This window comes from Pleurodeles waltl, chromosome 10 (assembly GCF_031143425.1).
Source record: "Pleurodeles waltl isolate 20211129_DDA chromosome 10, aPleWal1.hap1.20221129, whole genome shotgun sequence".
Classification (NCBI taxonomy): Eukaryota; Metazoa; Chordata; class Amphibia; order Caudata; family Salamandridae; genus Pleurodeles; species Pleurodeles waltl.
The window spans coordinates 235,135,206-235,149,677 of record NC_090449.1 but is presented as its reverse complement, the minus strand read 5'-3'; positions in this window follow the sequence as shown (position 1 = coordinate 235,149,677).

Genomic DNA, 14,472 nt, shown 5'->3' with positions numbered 1-14,472 from the left:
GGTCAACTAACTCCTCATGCAAACCCTCAATGAATGTAGAAATAATATGTGAATATCAAACATGGCTGATATTATTTTTGCACCTGACTGAGGTGCGTTTGGACTGTGTTCTCTCTATGTTTGCCACTCAATGAAACAGCATTAGCCCCAGACAGAAATGAACATCCTTTGCAAGAGCAATAGCCAGGAGCAATAAGAGCCCTGCAAATTATGTGTTGTAAGTTGTACGTCGCAAATTCGAATACAAAATATTTATTAAAAAATGTGCCCACACTCCTCGGAACAAACAGCTACCAGAACACTTACAAGCTCCAGTGCGAAACACGCACCTTCCTCTGGGCGGGAACAACGACTGCCTTACACAGCATTGCCAGTGAAGTGGAACTCAGCCCTTCAAAAGTGAATGGGATTGCAATCTGTCCTGTCAAGGACAGACACGTGAGAGGCAAACTTTACCCTGACATGAATGGTGAAAGAGAGAGAACCCTGTAGAACACAGAAGTATTAATATTTGGAAACACTTTCTCTTCGCAAAACGGGTTGTGCTTAGTAAAATTGCCTTTTAAAATGTGGACTATATTCATCACGAATTGAAATTGTTGAGGTAATAATGTCTGATACTTCTTTACTACCTGTGATAATTTCAAAACGTCAATTTTTAGACATTGGTGTACTTAACTACTTTCTTTAATTTATCTTACAGTACCCTGATAAGCTATTAGTACCCTTTATTGTTTCCTATACCTGAACACTCAATACCCTCGAAATAACCCTCAGAACGCTAAAAACTCTGAGTACCTTTTAATGCAACCCTTCCCTGAACACTAAAAGCCTTTAACTACCCCTGAATAATACCAATCCCTGACCCCCCCACCAACCACCCATTACTACCACTTAGTGCTACTATTTCATGAACCTTAAAAAACCCTTAAAATGCCTTTTTGAACCCCTTCCCTGAACCCTAAATGTCCCCACCTATCCCTTAAAGCTATATTTATTGGAATCCTTAAAACTCTTACAACCTCTAAACATTACCCTCCCTTGAACCTTAAAATCCCTTTACTACCACTTAATGTTACCCTTCTCTGAACCAAGAACCCCCTATCGCTTAACACTACCCGTCCCTGAGTCTAAACACTCCCATGTCCCCTTATTGCTACCATGGACGTCATTTAGGGTTTGCCAAAGGTCGCAGCTGCGAGCCCTGGCGTCCCCTTTGCAAACCCTAACATTGCCTTTGCGCCCCCTGGCCTCAGAAGTGGCAAAGTCAGTGCCTGGAACACAGTGTCAGCTCATATTTAACAAATGTTTTTTAAATGTATGTTGTGTGCGTGCAGGTGGGTGGGTGTTTACATGAGAGAGGGTGTGTGTGTGTGTGGGTGTGCGCGTGTGTGTGGGTGTCATCACGCCTGTGAGAGTGAAAACAAAGTTTACATGATGGGCAATGTCACTTCAGCTTACCTCCTAGCATTTTGATGAATTGACGTTTATGAGTGCTAGCCTTCTCCGAGCCCTAAAAACACTTACAAAGCCTTAGCACTTCCCTTCCCTGATTCCTAAAAAAAATCCTTATTGCCTTTATTATGCTACTGTCCCTGAACTCTAAAAACCCCAAACCAATCTTTAATGCTACCCTTCCATGAACACTAAGAAAAATGCTGGGCCTCCCTAAATCATAAATGCTCTTTACAAGTCCCCTGTTCCTTTCCACACCTCACCCTACTGCAGCAGGAGAATGCCCCTTTACCCCTGCTCCCGGTACACTTACCTTTGCCCGTTTTTTTAAATGTATTTTTGTAACCACAACTTTGTTTTTCATACTTTTCATCAGTAGACATTTCTGACACATGTTTTTCAGTCTATCTTTTTTCCCACCACATATTTTACTGCAAACCACCAAATACGTTTATAATGCGATCCCTTACAAACGCATTGTACTCCGAAGCAACTCTTACTGCTTATTAATCTGTGGTAACAACCTAATGAATGAAAATAGGACAACTTGTGGAAATAGTTCAGTTCACCCTGAAATCTGTTATACATATGTATTTTTGTGCTTTTAATATGGCTTTGCCCCCATGCTTGTTGAACAGCAATGATATGAACCAGCATAAGCCAGATATTGCACTTAGGGAACGTGGGTGTGGAGGGTTATGGGTGAATGATTCAGCAGCGGCTTATGAAAATGCTGAGCTGGATGGGGGAAGCAAAAGATGAGGATGAGAGAGCAGCACATAGAACACGGGTGTCCAGAGGTGAGATGGGGAAGCAGGACCCAAGGAAGGCTGTAAGAATATACAAGTAATCCAACAGAGTGCTTAAAGCAAAATGCAAAAAAAATGCTACCTGAACGTAAACAGTGGGAAAATGTATGTCATCTAGTCAGACCATGGTAAAGAAGAAATGCTGCAGATGTAGGGTAAATAAAGATTTGGGAGAAAACCCATTGAATAAGAAGCAGGGAAATGAAGAGACAAGACCATCATCCAATCAAAAGACAGGTCCTGATCCAAAGTTCACCATGTGTACATATTTATTTGTGATACAATAGGCCTTCTACAACTGATGGTTAGAGCTCGATGTTGTTAATATTTCAAAAGGAGTGCTGGCGCCCAACACCAGCAACACTGGCACACATTCACACTGGCATAAATTAGGAGCTGTGAGTAACCTTTCAAATAGGACTCTGGGGGCAGTTGTTGATTTGATTTTGACTAGGTAAATGTTTTGTGTTTTGTGAACAACACTTAGGGCCTGATTATGAATCTGACGGTCACTAGACCGCCAGATTTGCAGTGGCAGTCAGGACCACGCTGCTGTGGCAGTCTGACTGCCACATTACGACCCTGGATGGTCAGACTGCCAAGGTAATGCCGTCTCTTCTGGGATCAGTGATCCTGACAGGTTGTGCAGGTCACAATCAGCCAGGGCTGGTCTGCATGCAGCGCCACCCTGCTGATTATGACCTGTTCTCAGCCATAAAAGGCTGGCAGAGAACAGGTGCGGGGGCACAGGGAGCCCCTGCACTGCTCATGCACTTGGAGTGGGTAGTGCAGGGGTCCCCCTGCCCAGCACCCTCACAATGTTCACTGTCTGCTGTGTGATTACGAGCTGGCGGCAATGGTGCTGCCACATTCCCGCTAGACTGATGTCCAGAAATATTGGTTTCTGCCTGTCAGCCCAGCGGGAAAGTTGAATACGCCCAGTGGGGTAGTAGCTGGCATGGCGGCAACCTCCCCATCGAAAGTTCGACAGACAGGTAATCCTGTCCCCCGAACTCCTCCGCAGGCCCTTAGATTACATTAAAATTTTAGAATCCTCAATTCTATCTGTTGTATCATTAGTACTAGGATGAACCCTCATCTATGTTTGGTAAATAACTGAGGTACTGCCCTACAATTACCAAAAGTGTTTAAAGAAATTGAGAGTACACCCTACTGCACCTTTCAAAATACTGTTCCTGGAGATCTGACCATGAAGAAAAAACACATAATAACTATTCAAAGATTCGGACATAAAAAATTTACTTAACTTCAGGTTGACTTTGTGATAATTTCTTTAAAAATAACAGGATGGCATTTTTGAGAAAAGTATACTGAAAAAGAAAATATCCGAATTGCTTATGATATTTCAGAAATAATGAATGAGCATTGGCAAGGGTAAAACTCACAATCGCTTCAGCAAAAAAGCGAATTAATTATTTAACATCACAATTCGAGACTCGGTAATTAGTTGATGACAGCACATGAATACAAGGCAATTGCGTTACCTAATTCTGTTGAATCTCAAACGTTGTTAATTACGATTTCTCACAAAGCTGGTCACATTATTAGCATTTTTGGTAAACACGTCAATTTATGCTGCAATACAGTCAATAAAAAATAAACGTACAGAGATTTATAAAATATGCGCGCAGCGAGGAATTAATTTATGATGACATTTAAGAGCTATATTACTGTAAGTAAATACATTTAAATAAAACGGAAACAAACTACCCTATTGAACTTGGTCGCAAACATGTTGTACAAACTTCCATTAGGGACTATCGAGCACATCAAATACAACAAGGTTAATCACCACCAGCAGTAATTAAACGTATTCCTGGTTTATAATCTTATGACATTCTTGTTTTAATAGTATCAAAACGTCGGCCATAAATTTGCAACCCAAAATCATCTCTATTTGTTTCACTGTTTAAGTACATACACATAGCAACAACAAAGCGTGTTTTCCTTATTTTCCTTAAATAGTGCTTTTAGAAAACGGTCACGTAGGGACTTCAACCCTGGACAAAAAAATAACAGGTGCCAGATGTATGAATAACTGGCTGTAAAATACTGGTCTGAAACTGAGACCAGTATCTTTGCATGAAATAAGAGTCCGATGAATTGACTTATGTACTAATAGGTCAGTTCATATAATTCCAAAGTGTACAGGGTTGCAATCCAAACTACCTCATGAATAGTGATGAAGTAGGTCACAAATTGCTTTGCTAAGATTGGAGGTCATCCCATGGTGGAATGCTGAGGTCAGCAGACCACTATCTCTGTGATCACTTTTAAGTAAAACAAACCTTTTTTCACTTACATGCTGCCTGTTTTCCCTAAAGAAACCTGAGGTGCATTAAAAAAACAGGGATTTTTTAGATTTGGCACCGGTCCCGGATACCACTCCCTATTCTTCAACAAATGTTTGTTTTTAGTTCAAAATGGGACCATTTCACTTTTCCAACTGGACTACTGCCTGCTTTGAGGTCTCCATAACACTCCTATGTTTTGTGACCACATTTCTGTTGTAAAACATTGATAGACAGCATAACAATTCAGTATTTGGAAGGGATGACTACAACATGCCCCTCTCTGTTAATGAATTAGTGTTCATTTATAGTCCCATTTTAGGAGCTAGAAAACGTTTTATGACTCCTAAAACTGGACTAGTGCATTTAAAAAATGCATTTTATTGTTGTTAACTCCAAATCAGAGCATTTGCGACTGTAAAATATTTAGGGCCTTATTAAGAGTTTGGCGGTCTGACGGTAAGATCGCAGCTCTGGCTGCTGTCAAGAAACCGCAATGTTGGCTGTCATCTGACTGCCGTATTGAGAGTCACACAGCTATGTCAGCCGCAAAAAGAGGCAAAAATCCCAAACCACCCGGACACTACAGGACAAGAAAGAGGCGGTCCCACCACCAGCACTGCCAGCTCAACAAAAATCATCTGATCATAGTATGATCCACAAATCACAAGAGCAGTTCTCCAATGGCAGGAAACCATTGGCGGTGCGAACCGTGGCAGTCTGAACTCACATCAGCCCGAACACTACACCACGTTAGACAGTCTCAATGCTCCACACCTTACACACATTCACACTGCACTATATAACACACCCCTACACAACACACAATCCTTTGCAACCAGAACGCCACACACAGCCACAGACAAGCAACATTTTAGATGGATAAGAAAAGCAAGATTAGCCACCCATACACATTTCACTACGCACTCATCTCACATCTGCACAACATACACAACACAAAATTTACTAACGCACACAATACACAAGAACTCACACACATCATAGCACCCACACCTCATCACTAACGTTTCTTCATCCTTTTTTCTCTACCTCACCATCTTTACCACCACTACCATGTCCCCACAAAAACATCTATGTTTCACTGATGATGAGTTGGGGGTCTTGGTGGAGGAAATTGTTGTGGTAGAGCCACACCTATTTGGAGCACAGGTCCAGCAAACATCAATAGCTATGAAAATGGAGGTGTGGCAAAGGATAGTCAACAGGGTGAATGCTGTAGGCAGTTACCCACGCACAAGAGAGGACATCGGGAAGAGGTGAAACGACCACAGGGAGCAGGTAGGGTCCATGGCATCAAGGCACCAGCTGGCGGTCCTCAAGACCTGTGGTGGGCCCCCATCTCCTCCCTGTACTTTCACATCATGGGAGGAAAAGGTCTTGGACATCCTGCATCCTGAGGGGCTAACAGAAATATCTGGGGGAGTGGAGACTGGTAGGGCAGTACACTATTCATGTCACCAAAATGTTTTGTCTTGAATGCTCACTGATCACCTTTGCCCACCTCAATGACCAAACCACCCATCACCCCGTGTTCAAAGGTCTAAATACCCCTCTCCGGCATGCCACATGTAAACTAAACTCATCTGGGGCCACATTTTTTGTACAGGGACTGACAGCACTACAACTCCCAGCAGGCACTGTTCCACCTGTAAGAAAACCAGAGCAGTGCATTAAATTTGAAATATCTTGCATGTGAAACTAACAATCAAAGTAACCCATCCTGAATGTTCCACCATTTAACAATTCATGACAATGACAGCAATGCAATGGCCCACTATGAGTACCATTACAAGCAAATCACAACTACAGCTGTGTCCTATACTAAACTGGCCTCTGAGAAAAGCTTCCTAATAATGTCATATACTCACTTGGGGGGGTGACAAACTGGATGCCCTTGCAGTATATCCCGGCAGAAGCCCAGGTCAAATGGTAACTCCTATATTGTGTGCCAGCTATGACACTATTGTGCCTTGTTCTCCTTTTAGTTGACTCAATGATGCCATACACCTTATTGGAGAGAAATGGATATTGGCATGTCTTTACACAGACACAAATTGAGGGTATCAGCAGTCATCTAAATGCGAACCTACTCCAAGAGCTTGGAGCATGCTGTATACAACTGCAAATCTCTGGGTCCCACATTGCTCTAACTCAGATTTAGTAGCAGCTGTCATTGTTATTTCAAGAGGTCATGTAAAGTCAGTGTGTGCATCTCACATACCATGTTTAGTTGTCAAATTTATACATAATTTCTTTTATCACTTACAGCAACTGTGTGTTCCATTTCTCTTACAGATACCCTTCCCATTCTCAACATGGAGAGGACACCAGAGACTGATACTACCTCTCTGGATGAAGGCCCCAGTGAGGAAAACACCCCTTGATGTCTGGACACTGAGAATGAAGCTGGTCCATCAGCGACACTTAGTCAACAACTGTCAGCCTCACCCTGCCCACATCAACTCCTACCAGCCCTGTTGAAACAGCATCACAGGCAACCATTCAACCCCTAACCTGTGCCACAAGGACAGTTTCTTCCATTGTGTTCCCCCAAGTACAGGTACCTCTGACAATCATGGTCCTGCCACCAGTGGGAATGGGCACACTGTGCCACTGGCATAGGTACATGGGGGGTAGGGTGCTTAGGAGAGATGGTGTGGGCCAAAGGACGGGGGCTGCAAGGGACACAACTAATCAGGAGACCATCTCCCAAGTCTTGGGAGCCTATCAAAATTCCCAAGGCATGATGACCCAGGTACTTACCATGATGGGGGAGATCCAACAGCTGCAGAGGGACAACTACCAGGAAGCAATGCAGCAGTGGCAGGCCCAAAATGCCATCCTGGCTTTCATTGCTGGGTTGCTGAGGGACATGAACACTACGCTGAGTAGGTTTTGCACCCAACGTCAGGCCTCTTCCAATAGCAATGAGACATCAGTCCCTTCTACATCTGTGGCTGCTAGTGGAATGGAGGCCCTGTCTGAGGAAAGGAATTCCTCAGACACCCCACGTTCTGTAGCAGAAGAACCCCCCGCAAACAAGGACGTCTACCCAGACATCCAGAGGAGCAGATGCCAAGACCAAACCCACTGCCAGGAAGTGAACCTCTCCTGATTGGCTCCCCTTGTGTGTCACTGATACACCCTGTTGACTGTTCTGAAACCTAACTCCATTTACCTATGGTGCAAGGACACTGGACTTGCGTAGCCAAATGGTGTAGCAGCTACCCTGATGATTTCATCCACTATGACTAAACCCTTCACTGTTAACTTTGTGGTATTTCTGTTTCAAATCACTCATTTTGATGTGCACTCCCCTGTAAATACCACTTATCCACAGATCCTGTGTAGGTGTGATCTATCAACCATATACAAATTCCATGTATAACAGCTATTGTAGCAAAATGTTCCTCTCCAATATTAAACCTTTGCTATGGTCATCACACATGTACTGGATAACCAGAATACATATAGCATTGGGACTCCACTTATTAATTGGGGAATGGCAATCAGCACATAGCGAAGTACTGGTGTGGACTTCAGTGTTTCTGCTTAGGTGCCATTCACTACCAGCCCACAGAATATAGAAGTTAGGAACATGTCAGTCTTTCACCATCCCAGGAGGCAGACAGATTAGTTCAATGTATCATCAGCTAAAGCCTTATCACATACACATACTTTCAAATCAAATCAAATCAAATCAAATCAAATCAAATCATGGTTTATAAAGCGCAACTACTCAATTGTAAGGGTCTCAAAGCGCTAAGGAGGTTTGTCCTCCTAGCTTCAGTTGAAGAGCCAGGTTTTAAGGTCCTTCCTGAATTGGGGTAGCGAAGGTGGCTGTCTGAGGTGCAGTGGCAGCGTGTTCCATTTCTTTGTCATGATTTGGGCGAAGGATCTCCCATCAGCCGAGGAGCTTCCAAATGACCATACCCTATTAAACAGACAGAGGGCAATACTAATCTCCCCAGTCATGAATCCTTCCAATTACCATGGACAGGTATCTGTAGGCTTGCCACTCACCTTTGTCAGTCTTCAGACACATGCACATTGGTCTGCAATGAGGAAACACTCTGACAGCTAGGCACAAGTTAGTTCACCTACAACACAAAGCATAATGATGGCAAAAGGGTCTGGATCCCACATTATGGCCTGTGCTAGACACAAATGGACACACACATGGCACCATTTGAGCCACCTTCAATATCAAACAGGCCTTTTTTGTGGAAAAGGACATTTCCATCCCGCTGTCCCAACAGACTGGGTATTAAACTCACACACCACAAATCTCATTCTAAACAGTACCTGGTTTAATCCATATCCACTTATCAAGTCGGTCTGCAATTCCCATCTGCCTGTGACACTGTCTGAGCTTGCCAAATGAGAATGAGCCAACCAGCCACTATACAAATCTGTGATTGACAAATATAAGGTATAGGACAGAGTAGAACAGATACATCACATTGCCAATTAAAACTACAAATGTGATTTTGATTGTGAATTTAAAAAACAATAGACTATCTGCATAACAGTTCTGTACACAACTCCAATTCACAATGTGCATGCATATCTGAGTCTTGGGCTTTGGAGCCACTTAACACCTCACTGATGGTGGTAAAAAGAACATTACAAGGCATGCATAACCTCAACAATACCCCACATCACATCACAGTTGAAGTTCTGATTGACGACATCTGCCCTGATGTTTCCAGATTCATTATCATAATGCTCTTCCTCACTTGCCAAATCTGCATTTCTACCCACAGGATCTGCTGGCTCCCCCTCATCTTGTATGAATGGAATCTAACGTCTCAGGGCAAGGTTGTGGAGCATGCAGCAGACAACAATTATTTGAGATACCTTGTAGGGTTAGTAGAGGAGGGCTCCTCCAGATTTGTCTATGCTGTGAAAACATGCCTTCAGGAGTGCAAAAGTCCACTCCACAACTTGCCTTGTCCTTCCGTGGGCCTTATGGAAGCAGACGTTTCCTGGCATGGTTGGGTACCTCACTGGTGTCAATAACCAAGGACGGTTTGGGTAGTCAGAGTCTCCTGTAAGGTATAGTTACACCAATCCAAACTTTATTCTTGGACATCCACATATAAGGTAGCATCAAAAAAGGTACAGACACACATGAGATTTATGACTTAACAACCAGCCAGGCCATCTCTGTGTATAGTCGTGTCATCAGCAGTAGGATACAGATGTTTCGCATGATGAAGGAATCACGGACTGATCCAGGATATTTTGCACACTTTTGTGAAATATAGAGGTCAGACAAACAGACCACTTGGTCGTTTGTGGAGTGGAATTTTTTCCTGTTGTTATATACCTGTTGATTAGCATTTGGGGGAAGCAAGGCTACATGGGAGCCATCTATGGCTCCAACCACATGTGTAATGTGTCCCAAAGTATAGAAATATGCCTTCACATGGGCCAAATCCTCAAGTGGGGGAAATCTGATATAGCTGTCCAGGTGTTTGAACAATGCAGACAGTACAGCCTTCAAAACCAGACTGAACATGGGCTGAAACATCCCTGTAGTAAGGGTCACTGTATTTTGAAAGGGCGCAGTGGCTAGGAAGTGCAGCACTGACATGACTTGAACGATGGGAGGTATGCTATTGGAACTGCGAATTTCAGGCATCAGGTCTGACTCCAACTGACGACATAGAGTCATAATTGTATGCCTATCCAGGTGATATATTTCGATAACATGTCGCTCCTCCATGGGCTACAGATCTGTTAATGGACGGTACACTGGAGGTTGTCTTGCTCTCCTCAGGCCAGGGTAACTATGTGGGGCAACACCAGAATGTATGTGAATGCCTCAATATATACATCATAAGTATGATCACATCAGCATCACATATGTTTCTAAATCATGTCACATGAAACAGTGGACATGTGGTATTCAGCACATAGCTAAACAAAATATGAAGGTTTACTATATCCAGATCCCTTAAACCCTTGCATGTTCTTCAAATGGAGATACATGTCACTGACATTAAAAATAACATCAACCTACCTGATATGTAACAGTTATTTGTTGCACCTATTCTATGTTCATAATCTCATTAGTATGGTGACAACACAGTTTAATTTACATAACCCAAAATACCTATTTTTCACTTCCTCTACTAATTGCATAAACGTTGATACTTATAAACAGAAAGCCAGTACTTAACACATTATCATAGATATGAGTTTTTAGTAAATGACCTACCTTTCATTACTTTATCGTACATATATGATCTCTAAAATGGCAGCTGGCTGATCTTCTGTACTGGACATCAGAAAGTGACCTGCCTCCGCTGGCGGATGTCATGGCGGTAGGTGGTTACAACCATGGTGGACATTGCCATTGGAACACATTACTGCCGTTGACGGACTTGGTCCAATGGCAATGTACGCTGGTGGTGACGGTCCTGTACGTGGCGGGTGTGATCGCCATCTTCTGCAGAGTCCCTCATTTGACTCCTGACAATGCTGCAAGCAAGACCTCCACAACCTGAGCTGCTGTGTACTGCCTCTGGGAGCAATCATGTCATGCCCTGCAGGTGATAGGGCCCCTGCCTTCTGTCCAGAAGAACGGGACAAGCTTGTGGAGGAGGTCCTACCCTTTATGAAATGCTATATGGTGCACAAGAGGAGCAGGTGAGTCCAATGCAAAACCAATGGGTGAAAGGTAAAGTGTATGATGATGTAGATGAAATGTGCAAGAGTGAAGGGATGAGCTATTATGTGTGGGTATATGGACATGTGCACATGTGTATAGAAAGATTATTACCCCTGATACATAGTAGGTAGTGTGTGACGTATGTACCCTGAGTCACAAATATACATTACAGCATTAACAATAATGTAGGTATAACAAATAGTTGTTGTGAGCTAACATTTACGGGACATTCTTGTGGTCTGGTCATATGTTTCTAGCCAACACCTGGTACTGGTAATGCATGTTGTATGCCTGACTCCTCTACACACGTGACCAGACTGCAGTTGGTAATTTGACAAATAATTTGAATTCTGAGGAAGGGTATGTTTGGCTATTTGCATTCACTTAAGTTTTCAGCCTACTTGTTTTGGGATGGAGCATGTGGGCATGACTTTCTCCTCTTGTCTCTGTAATCCATGCACGTCAACGCCCATTAGAAGAAGGGGATCTGGCGCGCCACCACCAAGAAACTGCAGACCTTGGGGGACCACAGCCGGCTGAACACCCACTGTAGGAAAAGGTGGGAGGACCTGAGATGCTGGGCCTAGCTGGGAATGTCCTCCCAAGGTGGAAGGGGTGCCAGTCAGACCTTGAACCCCCTAATGGCCCATATATTGGCAGTGCCCTACCCTGGGTTGGATGTGTGTTTGAGAGCAGCCATAAGAGGATGAGTACTGACTACAGTCATTTACATCCCTCTGCCAGGTCAGTGTATGATGTGAAAGACTCTAAGCTGTGACAATGTGGTAAGTGCAAAGGGTAAAAGATCTCTTAGGAACACCCAGATGTACAGTTCTCAACACTGATACACAGGTGTGCACATAGTATTGTGTATAGGGACATATTACTCACCTATGTTATCCCTTCTGTACAAAAGCATATGATGATGCACATGCAACTGTGTCATATTTTCACCACTATACTGCTCTTTACACCCTGCTGGTTGATCCTTGCCACATACAGATCCATGCTCCCAATATCCTGATGGTAAGTTGTCCTGGTTTTTGCCCTCTGTCCGTACAATGACCCTTGATCTAGTTCTATGTACAACGTAGAGTCGGACAAGTTAAAAACAGTCCTGCTATTCCTGCGTTTTCAGATGAGTGTAAATTTATTGTTGATCACAATCTGTCATTTCACATGCCACATTTGCTACAGTTACTCAGACCTGTTAGGAGGTGTCCCCATTGGTAAGTGAGGACTATATATTGGCACCTGTAATGTTTCATCAGAATGGACATCCTGCATGTTGGAAACCATGGTGGTTTAACTGGACTCCTAGTGCAACCCATATCATTGAGATAAGAGCTTAGAATATTAGTACCATGTACATGTTTTTGGATGTTAAGTGGCTACACAGCAATTTCCTATTGCAATGTGTTGTGGGCATGCTAAATAGGCCAAGACATCTTATGAATAGGTACAATCTAGACTGGTTTTTACCAACATCATGTGTACATTGTTAGGCTCTGCCGAATATCAACATTGTGATGCAACTTACTTACTTTTGCTACTTTGGATATGTTTTGAAGGCTTTTTGTATAGCATCCTATTGTTTGTACTAATTTAGTTGTGTTGCAGGATTGGTAGTTCACATTCACATGTTGGTAGAATGGTATGTGTAGTCATTCATTTGGTTTGCCTCCCGGTGTATGTCTCTATCATGGTAACCTCAGAAGTCGTTTATGGCATTGAAATTTTCCTACGCAGATGTAAGATTACTCATGTCTGAAGTGTAGATAGTGATGTTGCCACTTAAATAATGGCCTACTGATGTTGCCACTCATCATGATTAATTGAACTGTATGTGGCCGTCATGCACATGACACGTGTCCATTATATTTAAGGTATTGGTATTCTATCTGTGTTTGTCTGTGGGTATGTCCTGTGGGCTAAGTAGGCCCCTATAAGTGTACATGACTTTGTTTTCAGGTGGAGAATGACTATGATGAGTAGGTCCACAAAATCTATAGAATCCTTTTCCACAACACTATTGGTTTGTGTGTTGGTGTCATGGATCTATACTCTATCAGACTCGAAATGTCGATATGCCAAATAGAGTAGGTGCATGTGAGCAATATCAATTGTGAAAGTTATAAAGGCTGTGACATGAAATGGTTTTGGCTCGAATGCAACATGCTGTCTTCTGTTTAGAACTGGATGAGGTTCCTTTCCTTTCCTGGAACATGACATAAGGTCATGTTATGTGTATGTGTAGATTTGGTGTCTGTGTTATGTGAAAATCAATGTTACCACTATTTCCCATAGCTTGGTTGCTGTTTTACAATTTTGCTGTGGATAGGGACCCAAAATCATGTTGCCAAGTCAGCTTGTGATGGAATGGTTAGTGCAATAGGTGTACTCATAGGATGGTATTGTTGTTGTGAGATTGGTGGCTTATGTGGTGAGTGACATAGTTGTTATATAGGGGTGTGGATTGTATGTTGTTATGCCATGATGTTGGTACCAACCTGGTTCTACCTGGGGGTGTAGTACACCTAGATGTAATGTTCATGATGTGTGTAGGTTGATGTAAGTGTATGAAAAGAATGTGATGACCCTACCTCTATCTCTGTTTTCCAGCATCGCCAGGCAAAGGAGACAGGGCACAGCCTAGTAGGGAAGCTACTGGCCATGGGACCTTCGGTAATGACAACACTGACTTCGAGGGACCCAGTGGCCTGGAGATGAGGGAGTGCCACTGGGGAGACAGGATCCACGTCATTATCTTCGGAATTCTCCTCCAGTGGACACTCCCTGCCGGTGGCAGACCTATCTGGGACCATCCCAGCACCATCTCTGTCTGCCACTCCCCTTTTTACCACTGCCCTCCCTGTAGCTCCTCACCCACTTGGCCCTGCCCACTCATCCAAGAGGGTGGGCGTCTCCTTTGCCCCAGGCACCTCTGCCCCGGACCCTGTTAGCCTTGCTGACCTCAGTGAGAAGGCTATTGACCTCCTGAGATCCATCTCTGTGGGTCAGTTGACCATTGTGAATGCCATCCAGGGACTGGCAACTCAGATACAACAGAGTAATGTTCCTGGAGGGCATTCACGGTGCACTGGCTGGCCTACAGAGATTCTTTCAGGCTCCGGCCACCACACTGACAGCACCCAGTCACATATTTATCTACTGTCCCCCCCTCCACCTTCCTCCT